General features: G+C 41.9%; 1 protein-coding gene across 1 annotated transcript in view; it reads left to right on the forward strand.

The window, feature by feature from the left end:
• The window catches only part of si:dkeyp-14d3.1 (transmembrane protein 132C), a 414,649-nt gene that overhangs the window by 218,222 nt on the left and 176,969 nt on the right, over positions 1-19,458 (forward strand). The window lies entirely within an intron of this gene.

Here is a 19,458-nt window from a genome sequence, read left to right on the forward strand (position 1 = left end):
CGACGATGAAAGATTTGTGGATGAGGAAAGTTAGAGTGAAGCACTAGAAAAAAAATACAATAAAAATGAATAAATAAATAAAAGGGGACGGCAGTGGGAGCGATTCAGATGTTATTAGACACATTTACTAGTATAATTCTGGAAAATCCCTTATCTGCTTATTGTATTAATAGTGTTTTAGCAAGACTATAAAGTCATACCTGAAAGTCGGAGGGCCGCCATTGTATCTGAGAGAAGCCAATGGAGGAGCCACAATCACAGCTGCCTTTTTTGACAGCTGCTGCAGGAGGACGCTAACTCCGCAAAAGCCTCTGGTAAGAGCCGACTTAATATCACACTTTTCTCATCCAAATATTTGCTGGTTTACATGTGGTAGAGAAACATGTTCGCTAAAGCTTCACAAAAAAAAAAAAGCTTAAAAAAAAAAAAAAAGTTTACAATCATGGCCACCAGCAGCGAGAGCGATTTGGACCGAGAAAGCAACGATTTCCCCATTAATTTGAGCGACGATGAAAGTTTTGTGGATGAGGAAAGTTAGAGTGAAGCACTAGAAAAAAAATACAATAAAAATGAATAAATAAATAAAAGGGGACGGCAGTGGGAGCGATTCAGATGTTATTAGACACATTTACTAGTATAATTCTGGAAAATCCCTTATCTGCTTATTGTGTTAATAGTGATTTAGCAAGACTATAAAGTCATACCTGAAAGTCGGAGGGCCGCCGGTGTCTCTGAGAGAAGCCAATGGAGGAGCCACGATCACAGCTGCCTTTTTTGACAGCTGCTGCAGGAGGACGCTAACTCCGCAAAAGTCTCCGGTAAGAGCCGACTTAATATCACAATTTTCTCATCCAAAAACTTTCTGGTTGACATGTGGTAGAGAAACATGTTCGCTAAAGCTTCACAACAAACAAAGACACACCGGCTGTGTTTCGGTTGCTAAAGGCGGCTGCATTCCACCGCTTTCCACCAACAGCATTCTTCTTTGACGTCTCCATTATTAATTGAACAAATTGCAAAAGATTCAGCAACACAGATGTCCAGAATACTGTGTAATTATGCGATGAAAAGAGGCGACTTTTAGCCGTGAGTGGTGCTGGGCTGAAATGTCCGCTCCAACCAATAACGTCACAAACACGCGTCATCATTCCGCGACTTTTTCAACAAGAAACTCCGCGGGAAATTTAAAATTGCAATTTAGTAAACTAAACCGGCCGTATTGGCATGTGTTGCAATGTTAATATTTCATCATTGATATATAAACTATCAGACTGTGTGGTCGGTAGTAGTGGGTTTCAGTAGGCCTTTAAGGACTGTGCTGTGAGGTTAAATACTATTTCAGTTGGATCTCAGAGACACAACATCCCGCATCCTACTTCCGCAGCAAATTAGACATCTGGCTGCATCGTCCTTATGTACCGCCGACCTGTTTGCAAATCCCACGTTGTAATATAGAACTGATCCGCTCTGTGTCACACCGAGCCCATGCCTAACCTTTCACAGGGTGCCAGATTACAATGCAATATCATTGATCTGATCATCCCAGTCCTTGAAGTCAATGGACTATCTGGGTTTTTCCTGGTTCTGTTGCCATGACAACAATGGGTGAAGCACAATATTGTGTAAATCGTTTCTTTTTAGGACTTGGGCACATCCAGAGTCATAGTCTCAACAGTTGATCACACCCTCAAGATTGTGTTATGCTACAACGTCAATCAATCAATCAATCAATCAATCAATCAATGATAGATTACTTATATAGACCTAAATCACGAGTGTCTCAAAGGGCTGCACAAGCCCCAAGGAGATCCTTGGCTCAGATCCCACATCAGGGCAAGAGAAAACTCACCCCAATGGGATACAACGAGAAACCTTTGAGGGGACCGCAGATGTAGGGGCCCCTTCCCCCTGGACGACCGGTGCAATGGTTGTTGAGTTGATCTAGAATAATAGTGTGAGAGTCCAGTCCATAGTGTTTCTAGTTAATAGTGTGAGAGTCCAGTCCATAGTGGATCTAACATAATAGTGTGAGAGTCCAGTTCTTAGTGGATCTAACATAATAGTGTGAGAGTCCAGTCCATAGTGGATCTAACATAATAGTGTGAGAGTCCAGTCCATAGTGGATCCAACATAATAGTGTGAGAGTCCAGTCTATAGTGGATCTAACATAATAGTGTGAGAGTCCAGACCATAGTGGATCTAGTTAATAGTGTGAGAGTCCAGTCCATAGTGGATCTAACATAATAGTGTGAGAGTCCAGTCCATAGTGTTTCTAGTTAATAGTGTGAGAGTCCAGTCCATAGTGGATCTAACATAATAGTGTGAGAGTCCAGTTCTTAGTGGATCTAACATAATAGTGTGAGAGTCCAGTCCATAGTGGATCTAACATAATAGTGTGAGAGTCCAGTCCATAGTGGATCCAACATAATAGTGTGAGAGTCCAGTCTATAGTGGATCTAACATAATAGTGTGAGAGTCCAGACCATAGTGGATCTAGTTAATAGTGTGAGAGTCCAGTCCATAGTGGATCTAACATAATAGTGTGAGAGTCCAGTCCATAGTGGATCCAACATAATAGTGTGAGAGTCCAGTCCATAATGGATCTAGTTAATAGTGTGAGAGTCCAGTCCATAGTGGGTCTAACATGATAGTGTGAGAGTCCAGTCCATAGTGGATCTTGTTAATAGTGTGAGAGTCCAGTCCAAAGTGGATCTGACATAATTGTGTGAGAGTCCAGTCCATAGTGGATCTAACATACTAGTGTGAGAGTCCAGTCCATAGTGGATCTAACATAATAGTGTGAGAGTCCAGTCCAAAGTGGATCTAACATAATAGTGTGAGAGTCCAGTCCATAGTGGATCTAAGATAATAGTGTGAGAGTCCAGTCTATAGTGGATCTAACATAATAGTGTGAGAGTCCAGTCCATAGTGGATCTCACATAATAGTGTGAGAGTCCAGTCCATAGTGGATCTAGTTAATAGTGTAAGAGTCCAGTCCAGAGTGGATCTAACATAGTAGTGTGAAAGTCCAGTCCATAGTGGATCTAACATAATAGTGTGTGAGTCCAGTCCATAGTGGATCTAACGTAATAGTGTGGGAGTCCAGTGTATAGTGGATCTAACATAATAGTGAGAGAGTCCAGTCCATCGTGGATCTAGTTAATAGTGTGAGAGTCCAGTCCATAGTGGATCTAACATTAATAGTGTGAGAGTCCAGTCCATAGTGGATCTAACATAATAGTGTGAGAGTCCAGTCCATAGTGGATCTAACATAATAGTGAGAGAGTCCAGTCCATAGTGGATCTAACATTAATAGTGTGAGAGTCCAGTCCGTAGTGGATCTAACATTAATAGTGTGAGAGTCCAGTCCATAGTGGATCTAACATAATAGTGTTAAATTCCAGTCCATAGTGGATCTAACATAATGGTGTGAGAGTCCAGTCCAAAGTGGATCTAACATAATAGTGTGAGAGTCCAGTCCATAGTGGATCTAAGATAATAGTGTGAGAGTCCAGTCTATAGTGGATCTAACATAATAGTGTGAGAGTCCAGTCCATAGTGGATCTCACATAATAGTGTGAGAGTCCAGTCCATAGTGGATCTAGTTAATAGTGTAAGAGTCCAGTCCAGAGTGGATCTAACATAGTAGTGTGAAAGTCCAGTCCATAGTGGATCTAACATAATAGTGTGTGAGTCCAGTCCATAGTGGATCTAACGTAATAGTGTGGGAGTCCAGTGTATAGTGGATCTAACATAATAGTGAGAGAGTCCAGTCCATCGTGGATCTAGTTAATAGTGTGAGAGTCCAGTCCATAGTGGATCTAACATTAATAGTGTGAGAGTCCAGTCCATAGTGGATCTAACATAATAGTGTGAGAGTCCAGTCCATAGTGGATCTAACATAATAGTGAGAGAGTCCAGTCCATAGTGGATCTAACATTAATAGTGTGAGAGTCCAGTCCATAGTGGATCTAGTTAATAGTGTGAGAGTCCAGTCCATAGTGGATCTAACATTAATAGTGTGAGAGTCCAGTCCATAGTGGATCTAACATAATAGTGTTAAATTCCAGTCCATAGTGGATCTAACATAATGGTGTGAGAGTCCAGGTCCATAGCTGGGTGTATAATGTAGCCCAGAACAGTCAGGGATACATGTGATTCTGGGTATTTGTTTTGTCATGTATATGTTGTGTTATAGTGCGGATGGTCTCCTGAAATGTGTTTGTCATTCTTGTTTGGTGTGGGTTCACAGTGTGGCGCATATTAGTAAGAAAGCTAAAATTGTTTAAACGGCCACCCTCAGTGTGACCTGTATTGCTGTTGAATAAGGATGCCTTGCCGACTCTTACGTGTGTCTACAATAGCCTCGTCAAACAATTCTTTGGGCTGGCATGCTATTCGTACAAGCTGTAGAGGGCGCTAGCGGTGGTTCCATTATTGTACGCCCTTATTAATGTTCATTGGGTGAACACCAGCGTACATTCGGGAGAACAATTACTCTGAAATTCGGGTGTTTCTTGGGAAAATTGGGAGGGTTGGCAGGTGTGACGCTGTTAAGCGGCATTCATATAAAACTTGCGGGCCGCTCTAAAATTACATTTTCATATTAAGGTGCAGGCCGCGTGTCTGAGACCCCTGGTTTATACATAGCACAAAGCAAAAAAAAACAAACCCTGTATGCAGTATTATTTCATTGTAAATTTTAAAAGAGTTATGTGGCTCCCATTGTTTTCTTTACCTTGTGAAACGGGTCAAAATGGCTCTTTGAGTGGTAAAGGTGGCCGACCCCTGATCTAATTGATAGTGTGAGAGTCCAGTCCATAGTGGATCTAACATCATAGTGTGAGAGTCCAGTCCATAGTGGACTGAAGTTTTTAAGGTGTGGTGGGTAATGTGTTGCCATGGTGCACCGTCACTGTCAAATTTGTTAACGGTAAACCCTCCACAATAGACGAACCATGAATGGATTTACGTGGACCCCGACTTAAACAAGTTGAAAAACTTATTCGGGTGTTACCATTTAGTAGTCAATTTTACGGAATATGTACTGTACTGTGCAATCTACTAATACGAGTTTCAATCAATCAATCAATCAAAAAGCCAACAGAGTACATGCAAAGTGCAATCACCGTTGCCTTCTGTCACACAATCAGTGGTGCATTTCAGGCACCATATGGTGTCTCACCTGGTAAATGGCTGACCAATCAGAGCTCGTCGGTCTGATGCGAAGTTAGAACTTCCAAGTCCACGTGAGGGTTTCCAAGGGGAGGAGCACTGTGGCATAACAGAGGCTTCAGTCCAACCAGAATGAGGCTATCAGTGGGAATTACCTTGATTATTATATATATATATTTTTTTACACACACACACACACATGCATTTGCCCCCCAGGACTCAGTGTCTGCTGCCCCCTAGTGTGTGTATGATTCAGTTCGCAGCCAATCTGCTCCGTCCCCACAGTTTGTTAAAGCCCATTATCCCGCTTCGGCTTGGAAATTGGGTGTAACTGTCGGAACAACCAGCAATTTATTTCATTGCCATGAGCTCCATAGATTGTTTTCCTATATATGAGACAAATATTAGGTGCGGCTGACTGGGAAGTAATGGGAAAACCCCGCTGCATGTCTGAGGTCACCAGTGATGAGAACTACCCTCATTTGGGATCCATTACACCACGGAGCCTAGTTCCGCTGATCGACCCTGTTAGTGCAATGTGGCGAAATATCTAGTTTTGATTAGACAGTTGTTGGCATGGAGCATTTCATTAACTCCGAGATGAGATATGCTGCTGTTTAAAATGGGCTATTACATTGACTGTGGCCCTCAAGGCGAACTGGGGACAAGCTCAGCGGCAGATTTACATACAAAATATTTTCACTTTTTTGTTGTCATCCCTGTCAGTTCTTTCCGATATCCAATGTTTGCTGCCGATCAGCTATTTACTCTGTACATTCGTGCTTGATTTTAGAACAAATGAAAATACACCCTTGTCCAAAGTTTGATGTTCTCTAACCTATCGGCAGGGAGGTAATGGTACCCATTAGTTGGGAAATTAATATGTTCCTACCCTCACGCCTGGTCCGGAATTGAGTGTCCACACTGAGATCGGTAGGTCAAACCCAGGCCGAGTCATACCAAAGACTATAACAGTGGCACCCATTACCTCCCTGCTTGGCACTCAGCATCAAGGGTTGGAATTGGGGGTTAAATCACCAAAAATCATTCCCGGGCATGGCCACCGCTACTGCTCACTGCTCCCCTCACCTTCCAGGGGGTGGGACAAGGAGATGGGTTGAATGCAGAGGACAAATTTCACCACACCTAGCGTGTGTGTGACAATCATTGGTACTTTTACTTGAACTAACTTAACTTGTTAGTCTTTTTGCCTGACTTTGTAGGTTAGTAAACAAAGTCTTACACATCCTTAGGTCGGTTAGAATAATACATAACGTTGGATATAGAGAACATTCAAACCCTTCATTTATTAAATCAAAAATAGGGAAATTCAATGATATAGTGAATTTGCAAACTGCCACATTTATGTACAAAGCAAACTAATAACCTGCTACCAAAGAATGTACAACAATTCTTCTCAACTAAAGAAGAGAAATATAACATCTGGCAGATTTAATGAGAGACAACAAAGATAAGAAAATAATCTCTTACTAGATAATGTCGGATGAAATTTTCAAATCTAGTCGTTTAGATGAAGAATTAATCATAATCCTTGCAAATGGTTAAAATAAAGCAGGTGCTGCGAATTGGATCTTTTAATGTCTTTTTCGCCATCTCCGGGGGTGAGTTGAATGTCACAGATGAATTTATTGGTTTATGTCCACAACTAGTTTTGTCCCGACACCAATATTTTAGTACTGGTACCGGTACTGAAATTATTTTGATACTATACGATACTTTTCTAGATAAAGGGGACCACAAAAAATGGCATTATTGGCTTTATTTTAACTAACAATCTTAGGGTACATTAAAAATATGTATCTTATTGCAAGTTTGTCCTTAAATAAAATAGTGAACATACAAGAAAACTTGTATTTTAGTAGTAAGTAAACAAACAAAGGCTCCTAATTAGTCTGCTGACATATGCAGTAAAATATCAATCTAATCAGTGGTTTAGTGGTTAGAGTATCCGCCCTGAGATCGGTAGGTCGTGAGTTTAAACCCCGGCCGAGTCATATCAACGACTATAAAAATGGGACCCATTACCTCCCTGCTTGGCACTCAGCATCAAGGGTTGGAATTGGGGGTTAAATCACCAAAATGATTCCCGGGTGTGGCCACCGCTGCTGCTCACTGCTCCCCTCACCTCCCAATGGGTGGAACAAGGGAATGGGTCAAATGCAGAGGACATATTTCACCACACTTAGTGTGTGTGACAATCATTGGTACTTTTACTTTAACTAACTTAACTTGTTAGTCTTTTTGCCTGACTTTGTAGGTTAGTAAACAAAGTTTTACACATCATTAGGTCAGTTAGAATAATACTTAACGTTGGATATAGAGAACATTCAAACCCTTCATTTATTAAATCAAAAAATAGGGATATTCAATGATATAGTGAATTTGCAAACTGCCACATATATGTACAAAGTCGGATATAGAGAACATTCAAACCCTTCATTTATTAAATCAAAAATACGGAAATTCAATGATACAGTGAATTTGCAAGCTGCCACATTTATGTACAAAGCAAACTAATAACTTGCTACCCAAGAATTTACAACAATTCTTCTCGAATAAAGAAGAGAAATATAACCTCTGGCAGATTTAACGAGAGACAACAAAGATAATAAATGACTGATGGAATGTACAAATCTAGCCGTTTAGATGAAGAATCAATCATAATCCTTGCAAATGGTTAAAATAAAGCAAGTGCTGCAAACTACCGTCCTTTAATGTCTTTTTTTGCCATCTCCGGGGATGAGTTGAATGTCACAGATGAATTTCTTGGCTTATGTCCACAACTGTTGTCCCAAAACCAATATTTTGGTATTTATTTTGGTATTGGTACCGGTCCTGAAATTATTTTGATACGATACGATACTTTTCTAGATAAAGGGGACCACAAAAAATGGCATAATTGGCTTTATTTTAACAAACAATCTTAGGGTAAATTAAAAATATGTATCTTAATTGCAAGTTTGTCCTTAAATAAAATAGTGAACATACAAAACAACTGGTCTTTTAGTAGTAAGTAAACAAACAAAGGCTCCTAATTAGTCTGCTGACATATGCAGTAAATGGGGTGTTGTTGACTCTTTTTGCATGCTTTTTTTTTTTGAGTGATTTACTATCGCTGGAACGAGCCGATTTGAATGCAAAAAAATAAAAATAAAATTCATACGTGATCTTGTCTATCATAAGGATTGTGAATGATAGGCAAAATCCCCCCAAAATTCAATTCCCCTTTAAATACCACTTGCTAGTTGTCTACTGGTGTCTTCCTGGAAAGTTTACAACATAGACACCATGAGAACCAACAACCTTTGTATTTTTATTTTATTTTATTATTTTATATACAACCAACAGCTTTAGCTAAATGGTTGGCTGCAGCTTGCAGGCCGATTAATATTGTGGAGGATGAAAGGCTGCTGGAAATAGTTGCATGTTTTAACTGAGGAGAGGCACTTGGCTGTCACGATGACACATCCTGGGCTGAGTTGCAGACGATGCTGGCGCACTGCAGGTAATTCTTTCTATCGTCATTTATTGTAGATTTATTTTTAAAATTGAGCCTGGGCCAGAACTGGTAAGGATGTGAGCGTCTGTTTGCGTGAGAGATACTGTCGAGTGTGGCTGTAAAAGAGTGTTTTTGTGTCCATTTGGGCGGTGTAGCTCGGTTGCTACAGCGGCCGTGCCAGCAGTTAGAGGGTTCCAGGTTCGAGCCCCGCTTCCGTCATCCTTGCCACTGCCGTTGTGTCCTTGGGCAAGACACTTTAGCCCACCCACACTGGCTTAAAAAATTAACTTAGATATGTGACGGTTTGCTGGCATCGTGGTGTGGTTTTTGTTCTCTCGAGCATGCAGTTGAGATGGACATAGTGTGAAGGTGAGAATGATAATTTATTTAACGATAAAAACAGACTAGGAACAGAAAGACTTGCACAAAGGCACTAAGACAAAATAAACAGAAAGCGCTAGCATGTAAGCTAGGGACATAAACAAGGCAGGAATAGCGTGGAAGCTAACAAGTATCAAACAGTCTTAGATAGATTGATAGATAGATAGATAGATAGATAGATAGATAGATAGATAGATAGATAGATAGATAGATAGATAGATAGATAGATAGATAGATAGATAGATAGATAGATAGATAGATAGATAGATGGATAGATAGATAGATAGATAGATAGATAGAGGGAGGGAGGGAGGGATGGAGATGGATGGATGGATGATGGATGGATGGATGGATGGATGGAGGGAGGGAAGGAGGGAGGGAGGGAGGGATGGATGGAGATGGATGGATGGATGGATAGATGGATAGATGGATAGATAGATAGATAGATAGATAGATAGATAGATAGATAGATAGTACTTCATTGATTCCTTCAGGAGAGTTCCTTCAGGAAAATTAAAATTCCAGCAACTGTGTACAGAGTTGAGATCAATTTAAATAAAAGTAAAAAGTAAATAATGGGGGTTTAAATGGAAAAAAAAATAGAGAGATATTACAATAAGAATAAAAAATAAAAAGCAACAATGGGAATACAGATATAACAGTAAAATAAGAATTTAACAAGACAAAATAGGCAATAGTGACCATGTTATGAAAACGTATACCACAATGCGAGTATAGCGACGTCACTTGTTGCATCAAATGGCAAATAAGAATCCGAGAACGAATGGCAAACAAAGGCAGTCCTAAATAAGGACATAATCACAGAGCAGGTGCGTGAAAAACACAAACGGCAGGTGACATAAATACGTGACTATGGCAACGGAAACAAAACAGGAAGTGCCACCAGGAACTAAGGACGTCGAAACTAAAACTGGGTGTGAGTTTTCCTTGGCCTTATGTGGGCCTACCGAGGATGTCGCAGTGGTTTGTGTTGTGGTTTGTGCAGCCCTTTGAGACACTAGTGATTTAGGGCTATATAAGTAAACATTGATTGATAAACAGATGTGATACAAAACGGAACAAAAACCAGAATATGCCATGATCCAAGTAGTGAATCATGAAAAGATATTGGGTTTCACTATGTAAAGTGCTTTGAGTCACTAGAGAAAAGTGCTATATAAATATGATTCACTTCACATTTGGTGTTGAGCTGTTAAAAAAAAGAGAAAGAAAAATGTTAAATTAACGAACATTTGCGTAAAGCAAACACTGTCCAGTCTGGATAGGATAATTAAAAACTTAAAATGATCTGTATAAATAAATATGAAAAAATATTATACCTATCACTAATTAAACTGTGTACAAAATGTGATTGATTAATATTTACATATTTTATCCATCCATCCATTTTCTACCGCTTGTCCCCTTTTGGGGTCGCTGGAGCCCATCCCAGCTGCATTCGAGCGGAAGGCGTCGTACACCCTGGACAAGTCGCTACCTCATCGTATTTTAATTAAAATATATTCTTTATAATAGGTTCAACCATTTTTTGACCCCAAAAGGTCCCAGGGAAGTGAGTGTATACTCTGTGTCCTTTATAGTTCTTTCAGGTGAGAAAACTTTAAAAATTAGGAAGAAACCCCAAAAAATATCATAACAAGTTTTGATGTTAGTATCCACTGGGATTGTACGGTATACCGGTTTTAGTAAAGTACCGCGATACTAATCAATCATTTTCGGGACTATACCGCCTCTGAAACGGACCGGTACCTGTCCCGGTGAAGTTATAACACTGAAACTTCCACCGGAAGAGGTGCTTTAAGACATGCTTCACTACACACCGCAGCTCACCGGCGTAAAAAATGCAAACAAACACCATTGGTGGATCTACACTTAACATCCACTGTAATGATACCAAGTACAGGCATGTATCTAGTCAATACTACTATGATTATGTCATAGTGTGTTATTGTCTTTCGTTTCTTTCAAATTTATATTATGTTTATAAACTCAGGAAATATGTCCCTGTACACATGAGGACTTTGAATATGACCAATGTATGATCCTGTATCGACTTGGTATCGGATTGATACCCAAAGTTGTGGTATCATCCAAAACTAATGTAGAGTATCAAACAAGAGAAGAATAAGGGATTATTAGATTTTAAAAGGAGTGTAGATAGAACATGTTAAAAGACAAAGCAAGCAGATATTAATAGGGAATTAATAGATGGATTAATAATTCATTTTCTACCACTTGTCCTTAATAACTTTGATAAAATAATAGGATGGAAAATGACACAATATGTTACTGCATATGTCAGCAGAATAAATTCAGAGCCTTTGTTTGTTTTTCTTACTACTAAAATGCAAGTTGTCTTGTATGTTCACTATTTTATTTAAGGACAAACTTGCAATAAGAAACATATGTTTAATGTACCCTAAGATTTTTGGGTTAAAATAGAGCCAATAATGCCATTTTTTGTGGTCCCCTTTATTTAGAAAAGTATCGAAAAGTATCAAAATAATACCAGTACCAAAATATTGGTATCGGGACACCACTAATAAAGAGTAAAAGAAAATATTCCGGAATGAAAAACAAGTGGCAGCATCAAACATAGACTAGTGTCATAACAATACTTTTATAGGGACGGCGTGGCGCAGTGGGAGAGTGGCCGTGCGCAACCCGAAGGTCCCTGGTTCAAATCCCACCTAGTACCAACCTCGTCACGTCCGTTGTGTCCTGAGCAAGACACTTCACCCTTGCTCCTGATGGGTGCTGGTTGTCACCTTGCATGGCAGCTCCCTCCATCTGTGTGTGTGAATGGGTAAATGTGGAAGTAGTGTCAAAGCGCTTTGAGTACCTTGAAGGTAGAAAAGCGCTATACAAGTACAACCCATTTATCATTTTATTTATCTATGTGGGGGAATTTGTAAGGGGTGGCTCCTCAAAGAAGTTTGACTGGAGAACATTTTAAAACATGTGTTTCATCTTGAAAAATCACAAAACGCATAAAAGGACCATGCCGTTTACCAAAATCCAGCAAGAACCATTGTTACCATACGTGACAGAATAATTGTGTCTAAGTTATCACAAAACTTTGTGTTTCCATGAGTTCCCAGCGAGCAGACGAAAGCTGTCTTTGATCTTACCAATCAAAACGCTTGTAAAACTCCACTCTGTAGAATGGGAAGCGACATGACGATGTCGGTTTCTTTGATAAATTGTAATCCACAGGAAGATTTTGTCGAGGCACCTTTTCTTTGAACTGTTTTGTGACCAAAGGCAGCGGCTATTTATGACCCCTGTCCCTTTAAAAACAGATGTTGCCATGTAATCAGGGATAGTCCAAATAAAAGAGGAGGCGTACAATCTTTTGTCAGAGCGTGGTCGGAACATACTTGCCAACCCTACCATTCTCCCGATTTCCACCCAGACAGCAATATTGGGGGTGTGCTTTAAAGGCACTGCCTTTAGCATCCTCTACAACCTGTCGTCACTCCCTTTTTTCCTTCATACAAACAGCGTGCCGGCACAGTAACATAGCATGTGCAGCTTCCACACACACATTCAAGTGAGAATGCAGGGCATACTTGGTCAGCAGCCATACAGGTCACACTGAGGGTGGCCGTATAAACAATTTTAACACTGTTACAAATATGTGCCACACGGTGAACCCTTACCAAACAAGAATGACAAACACATTTCGGGAGAACATCCACACCGTAACACAACATAAACATAACAGAACAAATACCCAGAATCCTTTGCAGCACTAACTCTCTCCTCTACCTCCACACACTTCTCTCAAATTCGGAGGTCTCAAGATTGGCAAGTATGGGTGGGACACTGTACAAGGGTACAGGTCTACGCGTTTCTCCTCATTGAGCCAAATTTAATTATGTCTCTGTTTAATTCCTTGCTTCTTTGTCTGTTTAATAAATGTCATCAATGTTTGAACCTAACAATAAGCAGGGGTTAAAATATTTCAACATAAATCCCAGAGAAGGTTTCATCTTGTTTTTCCCTCTATTTAGGACACTATCTCATGGTACGATAAATGGTCCAGCAGTGGTACGGTAAATGGATATATGTTGTCTTTCATACATTTATAAGGAGTCAGACCATTTCCCTCGTATGCTTTAAAAGAGTGGATTTTCACATAAAAGTCTGGTTTGCTACCCCTCTCTTTTGGTTGAGACGGTTTACAGAGCTGTAAACGAATGTCGGCTGACATGCCATAAATCAATGTTATTGCGTTCGTATGTCGGATGAAACGGCAGCAATATGAAGGGATGCGCCTGGCATGCTGGATTGTATCGTCAGTCATTCAGCGCAGTCTACATGTAGAAAACGCTTGAGCGTGTCTCAATAGTTTAGGGCAAATGGCAGCTGAGATGCTCACACATGCATGAGTAGGTCCCATCATGCGCCACAAACTAATGCATCAGAAAGGCAGCGCATGTATTTTAAAATGCAATGAGATGTAAACACGGCTGACAGGTATCGACAGGCCGGCGTCATGTGTCGTCTTTGCCGGGGGTTGTTCATCTGAAAACAAAGTATTGCTGCTTTAAAGTAGACCAAGATATACTGTTCGGAATCTCCAAAGGTTAAACATCAGTTTTGTAGAGATTGGTCTTATGGCTCTCTGAAGGGACTCCGATCGTGAAGCGTCATTCCTGTCAAAGAGCTGCTAAAAAATATTTTTGAAGATATTTTTCATCCATCCATCTTATTCCGCTTATCCAAAGTCGGGTCACAAGGGCATCAGCCTTAACAAGGAAAGCCCAGACTTTATTCTCCCCAGCCACTTCGTCCAGCTCCTCCCAGGGGATCCCGAGGCGTTCCCAGGCCAGCCGGGGGACATAGTCTTCCCAACGTGTCCTGGGTCTTCCCTGTGGCTTCTTACCGGTTGGACGTGACCTAAACACCTCCCATTGAGGCGTTCGGGTGGCATCCTGACCAGATGACCGAACCACCTCATCTGGCTCCTTACTTTGAGCTCCTCCCGGATGGCAGAGCTTCTCACCCTATCTCTAAGGGAGAGCCCCGCCACTTGGCGGAGAAAACTAATTTCGTCCGCTTGTACCCGTGATCTTGTCCTTTAGGTCATGACCCAAAGCTAATGACCATAGGTGAGGGTGGGAACGTAGATCGACCGGTAAATTGAGAGCTTTGCCTTCCGGCTCAGCTCCCTCTTCACCACAATGGATCGATACAACGTCCGCATTACTGAAGATGCCGCACCGATCCGCCTGTCGATCTCACGATCCACTCTTCCCTCACTCGTGAACAAGAGACCTTATCCCAGTGCTTTGACTATAACTGTGTTTCCATTGCAATATTCCTAGAATTACGACAAAGTACATTTGCGACTTACAAAGTACATTTGTAACTGAGTGCGCAGCCCCAGACGTTTCTCCTCATGAGCTAAATTGGACTCTGTCTCCTTTAGCTTGGAAAAATGGCCGTACAGTATGGTAATTGCTAAATGGGTTATACTTGTATAGCGCTTTGACACTATTTCCGCATTCACCCATTCACAAACACATTCACACACGGAGTATGAGAGGCTACAGAGGCCAAAAAGTCCCATCCTTGCTGTAGCCCAGGGGTGCCAAAGTGTCACGATCCGTGACTCGGATCGTTTATGGTTTTGCCTTTTGATATGTTTCTCATCATGTTTGATTCTGGACTCTGCCAATCCTTGTGTTTGAGCACTTCCTCGTTTGTTTTAGTCACCATGGCAACGTATTGTGCTCCTCTTCACGGGCTCCTCTTACACACCTGTTTCTGATTATTATTTGTGTATTTAAGCCCACCTGATTCCTTAGTTCGTCCTCGGTCCATTGTTTGCTTCACGCAACAAGTCACGTTATGTATTCTGTTCTACGTCTTTCCATGTGCTAAGTTCCGCCGTCGGCACGTTATATTTTTGTACTTTTTGTCTCCAGCTAAGTTTAGCATTAGCTTCCCGTGCGTAGGCACACGCTTTATTTTTCCATTTCTGTGTCAGTTTTCTTTTGTTTTATTATATCAAAAGCAAGTCTTACCTGCAATCCTGCTGACTGGTCGTTGTGCATCCACAAAGTGGCAACTCCGCGCAGCAAGTGCGCCGCAACGCATGACACAAAGTCCTTTTAGATCTGGGGCCACATGGAGAAAAATCTACTCCCAAGTGGACCAGACTGGTAAAATCACGACACGATAACTTAAAAATATGTGAGGACTCTTCTTCGGCATGGTAATGCCGGTGTGGTTTTCCCGTGGATGCATCGAAGCAGAACACAGCATAGGTAAGATAAAGGGTATTTATTTAATAACAAAAGGCTATGAACAAAACACTGATGTAAAGGGATAAGGCAAACAAAAGACTCTAGCGTGAAAGCTAGGATAAACACAAGGAAAACTAAAATTTGGCACGAGGACACAAAAGAGTGAACAAAAACATTCAGCATGAAAGCTGGAAAATAAAGTGGCTTAGCGTGAGAGCTAGCGAGAAAATATATAGATAGAATGATGAGAGTCGTCACTGTTGCGCGTGGGCAAATTAGGATCCGAGAATGAGTGAACAGAAAAGGTGAGCTTAAATAGGAGGGTGAAAATTAGTAGCAGGTGTGCGGGGCGAGACTAACAGGTGGACTGATGTGTAACCGTAGTGATGGACAAAAACAGGAAATAAACGGGTCAGACTAAGAATGAAAAAACAAACGTGAAGATCTGAGCAGCAGATCGCAACAAAATAAAGACCATTTCAGATTGTTTTCTTTGTTTAGAAACAGAACAAGCACATTGTGAAAATGAACAAATCATAATGTTGTTGTTTTTTGTACACTTACATGTTGGGGTTAAATAGTATGCTACCTTTATTTGTCGTTATTTATACTTTTTGAATGAACTATATGATAATGTTCATTAGTCAACTCATTGGTGCTAATTTTCAATCTATCAATATAAAGAAATAATATCAAAACCAAATTACAGGATGCTGCAATGAGGTGGCGTCTTGTCCAGGACATACCCCGCCTTCCGCCTAAATGCAGCTGAGATAGGCATCAGCACCCCCTGAAACTCCAAAAGGGACAAACGGTAGAAAATGAATGCATGGATGGATGTAAATTACAGGATGTTATATATGTAGTTTGGTCATTTTCCTCGACTGATGTACTAACATCATGTGGTTTATTTTGTACATATGTAGCATCATTTCCGTCAGTCTACCCCAGGGCAGCTGTGGCTACTGATGTAGCTTACCGCCACCAGGTGTGAATGAATGATGGGTTCCCACTTCTCTGTGAGCGCTTTGAGTATATAACAATAGAAAAGCGCGATATAAATCTAATCCATTATTATTATTATTATTATTTTTATTTACAAAGATACAAATAATTGCTTTTGTGACATCTAGTGGATGCGTTTAGAACAGCAGTGTGAACGGCTTCCTGCCGTCATTGTGCGGGTTGCATGGACCATCAAGGAAGGACATGCTTTTGCAGGTTTGACTCTCGTTTATTTTTCAATAAAGCTTTGTCTTTTTGGTCGGATCGCTTTTCAGCTACTCCTCTCTCCTGCCCGCTCCTCTCTCGCTCTTTGATCGGCCGCGTCCTCGCTGCTTTCTTCGGCTTGCTCTCTGTCTTTTGCGCTCGTCTGCTTCTCCTCCGCCTCCTCCTCCTCCTTCTCCACTTTTATACGCTAAGAGGAGATAGGCAGGTGTGTGAGCCACGCACCTGATCTCGATCGCCGCGGCGTCGCTCCCGGCACGCCCCGCCTCCTCGCCCCGCTGCATTCTCCGCCTCCTGGCCGCCATCCTGAGCAGGGCCAAAGCGCGTCCCACCCCACCGCCGGCCCGTCGGCTCCGCCTCTCCACAAGCAGTTTCTTTCATTCAAAAATTTTGGCTCATTTTTTTACTTAGCAAACTCATCCCTCGGGCCGCAAACTCATCCCTCGGGCCGGATAAAACCTGTTCGCAGGCCGTATATTTGACACCCCTACATTAAAGGGTGTTTTGCGTCATGACTTATTCTTCTTGTAAAATTTCACCACCTTGAGGAAAATGAACGCTTTGTGATTCCATGCTTTTGGAGCTGTGATTACAATTGCCACCCCTGCTGTTGCCGTGATTGTCCATGGAAGACGAAGGCAACGGGTGATCGCTCAAAGGCAACGAGTAAGGGACGTTTGGGAGAGATTCGTGAATGAGGAATTCATAGACGAATTGTGGATTCAAGGGTCCCCTCGACATTGTTCTGGCATGCGGGTCTCTCTGAGTATGCGGGCGGGCGGACTCTATTGCCGGGAAGGGACCTGCGAAACGACCCGGTGCCGCCTCACTCGCCCCGATCGGAATCGAAACCAAGAGGACCCGTCTGCCCGAGTTGTCTTACTACTTCTGAAAAACCACCTCATGAGAGCGTAAAAAGGTTTCAGTGATAAAATATGGGGGTTTCAATTACTAGTTGCTTACTGCAATATTTACCATAATTTCCAGACTATAAGGCACACTTAAAATCCTTTTTTTTCCTCAGAACCTGACAGTGTGCCTGGTTTTGCTTACCGACCTCGAAGCATTTTTATTTGGTACATGGTGGAATGATAAGCGTGACCAGTAGATGGCAGTCAAACATAAGAGATACGTGTAGACTGCACTATGATGGCAATATGCCTCAAGTAAACAACACCAACATTTTATATGTTCCATTGAAAATATAGAAAATTACACACGGCGCTCAAAACTCTATCAAAATGTTTAAGTACGACTTTGGTAAGCTATAAAGTCGCACCGCTTGAAGGATTGTCGGCGCATTAAACATACGAGTATTATTATTAGCATTATCCATCCATTTTCTTCCGCTTATCCGAGGTCGGGTCGCGGGGGCAACAGCCTAAGCAGGGAAACCCAGACTTCCCTTTCCCCAGCCACTTCGTCTAGCTCTTCCAGGGGGATCCCAAGGCGTTCCCAGGCCAGCCGGGAGACATAGTCTTTCCAACGTGTCCTGGGTCTTCCCCGTGGCCTCCTACCGGTTGGACGTGCCCTAAACACCTCCCCAGGGAGGCGTTCGGGTGGCATCCAGACCAGATGCCCGAACCACCTCATCTGGCTCCTCTCGATGTGGAAGAGCAGCGGCTTTACTTTGAGCTCCTCCCGGATGGCAGAGCTTCTCACCCTATCTCTAAGGGAGAGCCCCGCCACCTGGCGGAGGAAACTCATTTTGGCCGCTTGTACCCGTGATCTTATCCTTTTGGTCAAGACCCAAAGCTCATGACCATAGGTGAGGGTGGGAACGTAGATTGACCGGTAAATTGAGAGCTTTGCCTTCCGGCTCAGCTCCTTCTTCACCACAACGGATCGGCACACCGTCCGCATTACTGAAGACGCCGCACCGATCCGCCCGTCGATCTCACGATCCACTCTTCCCCCACTCGTGAACAAGACTCCGAGGTACTTGAACTCCTCCACTTGGGGCAGGGTCTCCTCCCCAACCCGGAGATGGCACTCCACCCTTTTCCGCATTATGTGCATTATGTGGATTCTTAATAGGACTTGTTGTTAAAGACCCCTAAATATTAAATATTAAGCACAACAATTAAAGGGAGTTGGAGATGTCCTCTTGGGTGGGGTGGAGTTGGGATTATAACTCCACCCCACCCAAGAGGACTTTGGAAGACTGTTGCTTCCGGGTTCTTTGGACCACCAGGGATAGACATGACAGGCTTCGTTCACGTTTGACAATGCTTTATTTTTCAATAAATCTTTTTGCTTTCCAGCAATTGTGTGTCTTTTTGCAAACGTCCTTCTGCTTTTCAGCCACTATTTGTCCATCTCTCCTCCCCCGCCGCCTCCCGACTGCGGCCTTTTACAGAGCGACAGGTGATTAGACAAACACTTTCAGCTGTGTCATCCAATCACCTGTCGCCAACCTCGAGGCCGGCCCTGCCACACCCCGCTTAACCGCAGGCGCACAGGCCACGCCCATCACAAGGACGTTTTTCAAACGCATTGGAAATGTCCTCTTGGATGGTGTGTGTATAAGGTAAGACCAGAGGTGGGTAGAGTAGCCAGAAATTGTACTCAAGTAAGAGTACTGTTACTTTAGAGATTTATTACTCAAGTAAAAGTAAGAAGTAGTCACCCAAATATTTACTTGAGTAAAAGTAAAAAGTATGTTGGGAAAAAACTACTCAAATACTGAGTAACTGATGAGTAACCTGTTTGTTTAATGATTACGGCAACAAATAATGCACAAAAACATAAAAATAGCAATGAGCAAATTCACAGCCAGGAATATCTCTTAAGCAACTAAAACAATATTATATATTAAATAATAATACATTAAAATTAAATAAAAATTAAGGCAAATTGAGCCACAATAACTTAACA

Source organism: Nerophis ophidion, linkage group LG07, assembly GCF_033978795.1.
Source record: "Nerophis ophidion isolate RoL-2023_Sa linkage group LG07, RoL_Noph_v1.0, whole genome shotgun sequence".
Lineage (NCBI taxonomy): Eukaryota > Metazoa > Chordata > Actinopteri > Syngnathiformes > Syngnathidae > Nerophis > Nerophis ophidion.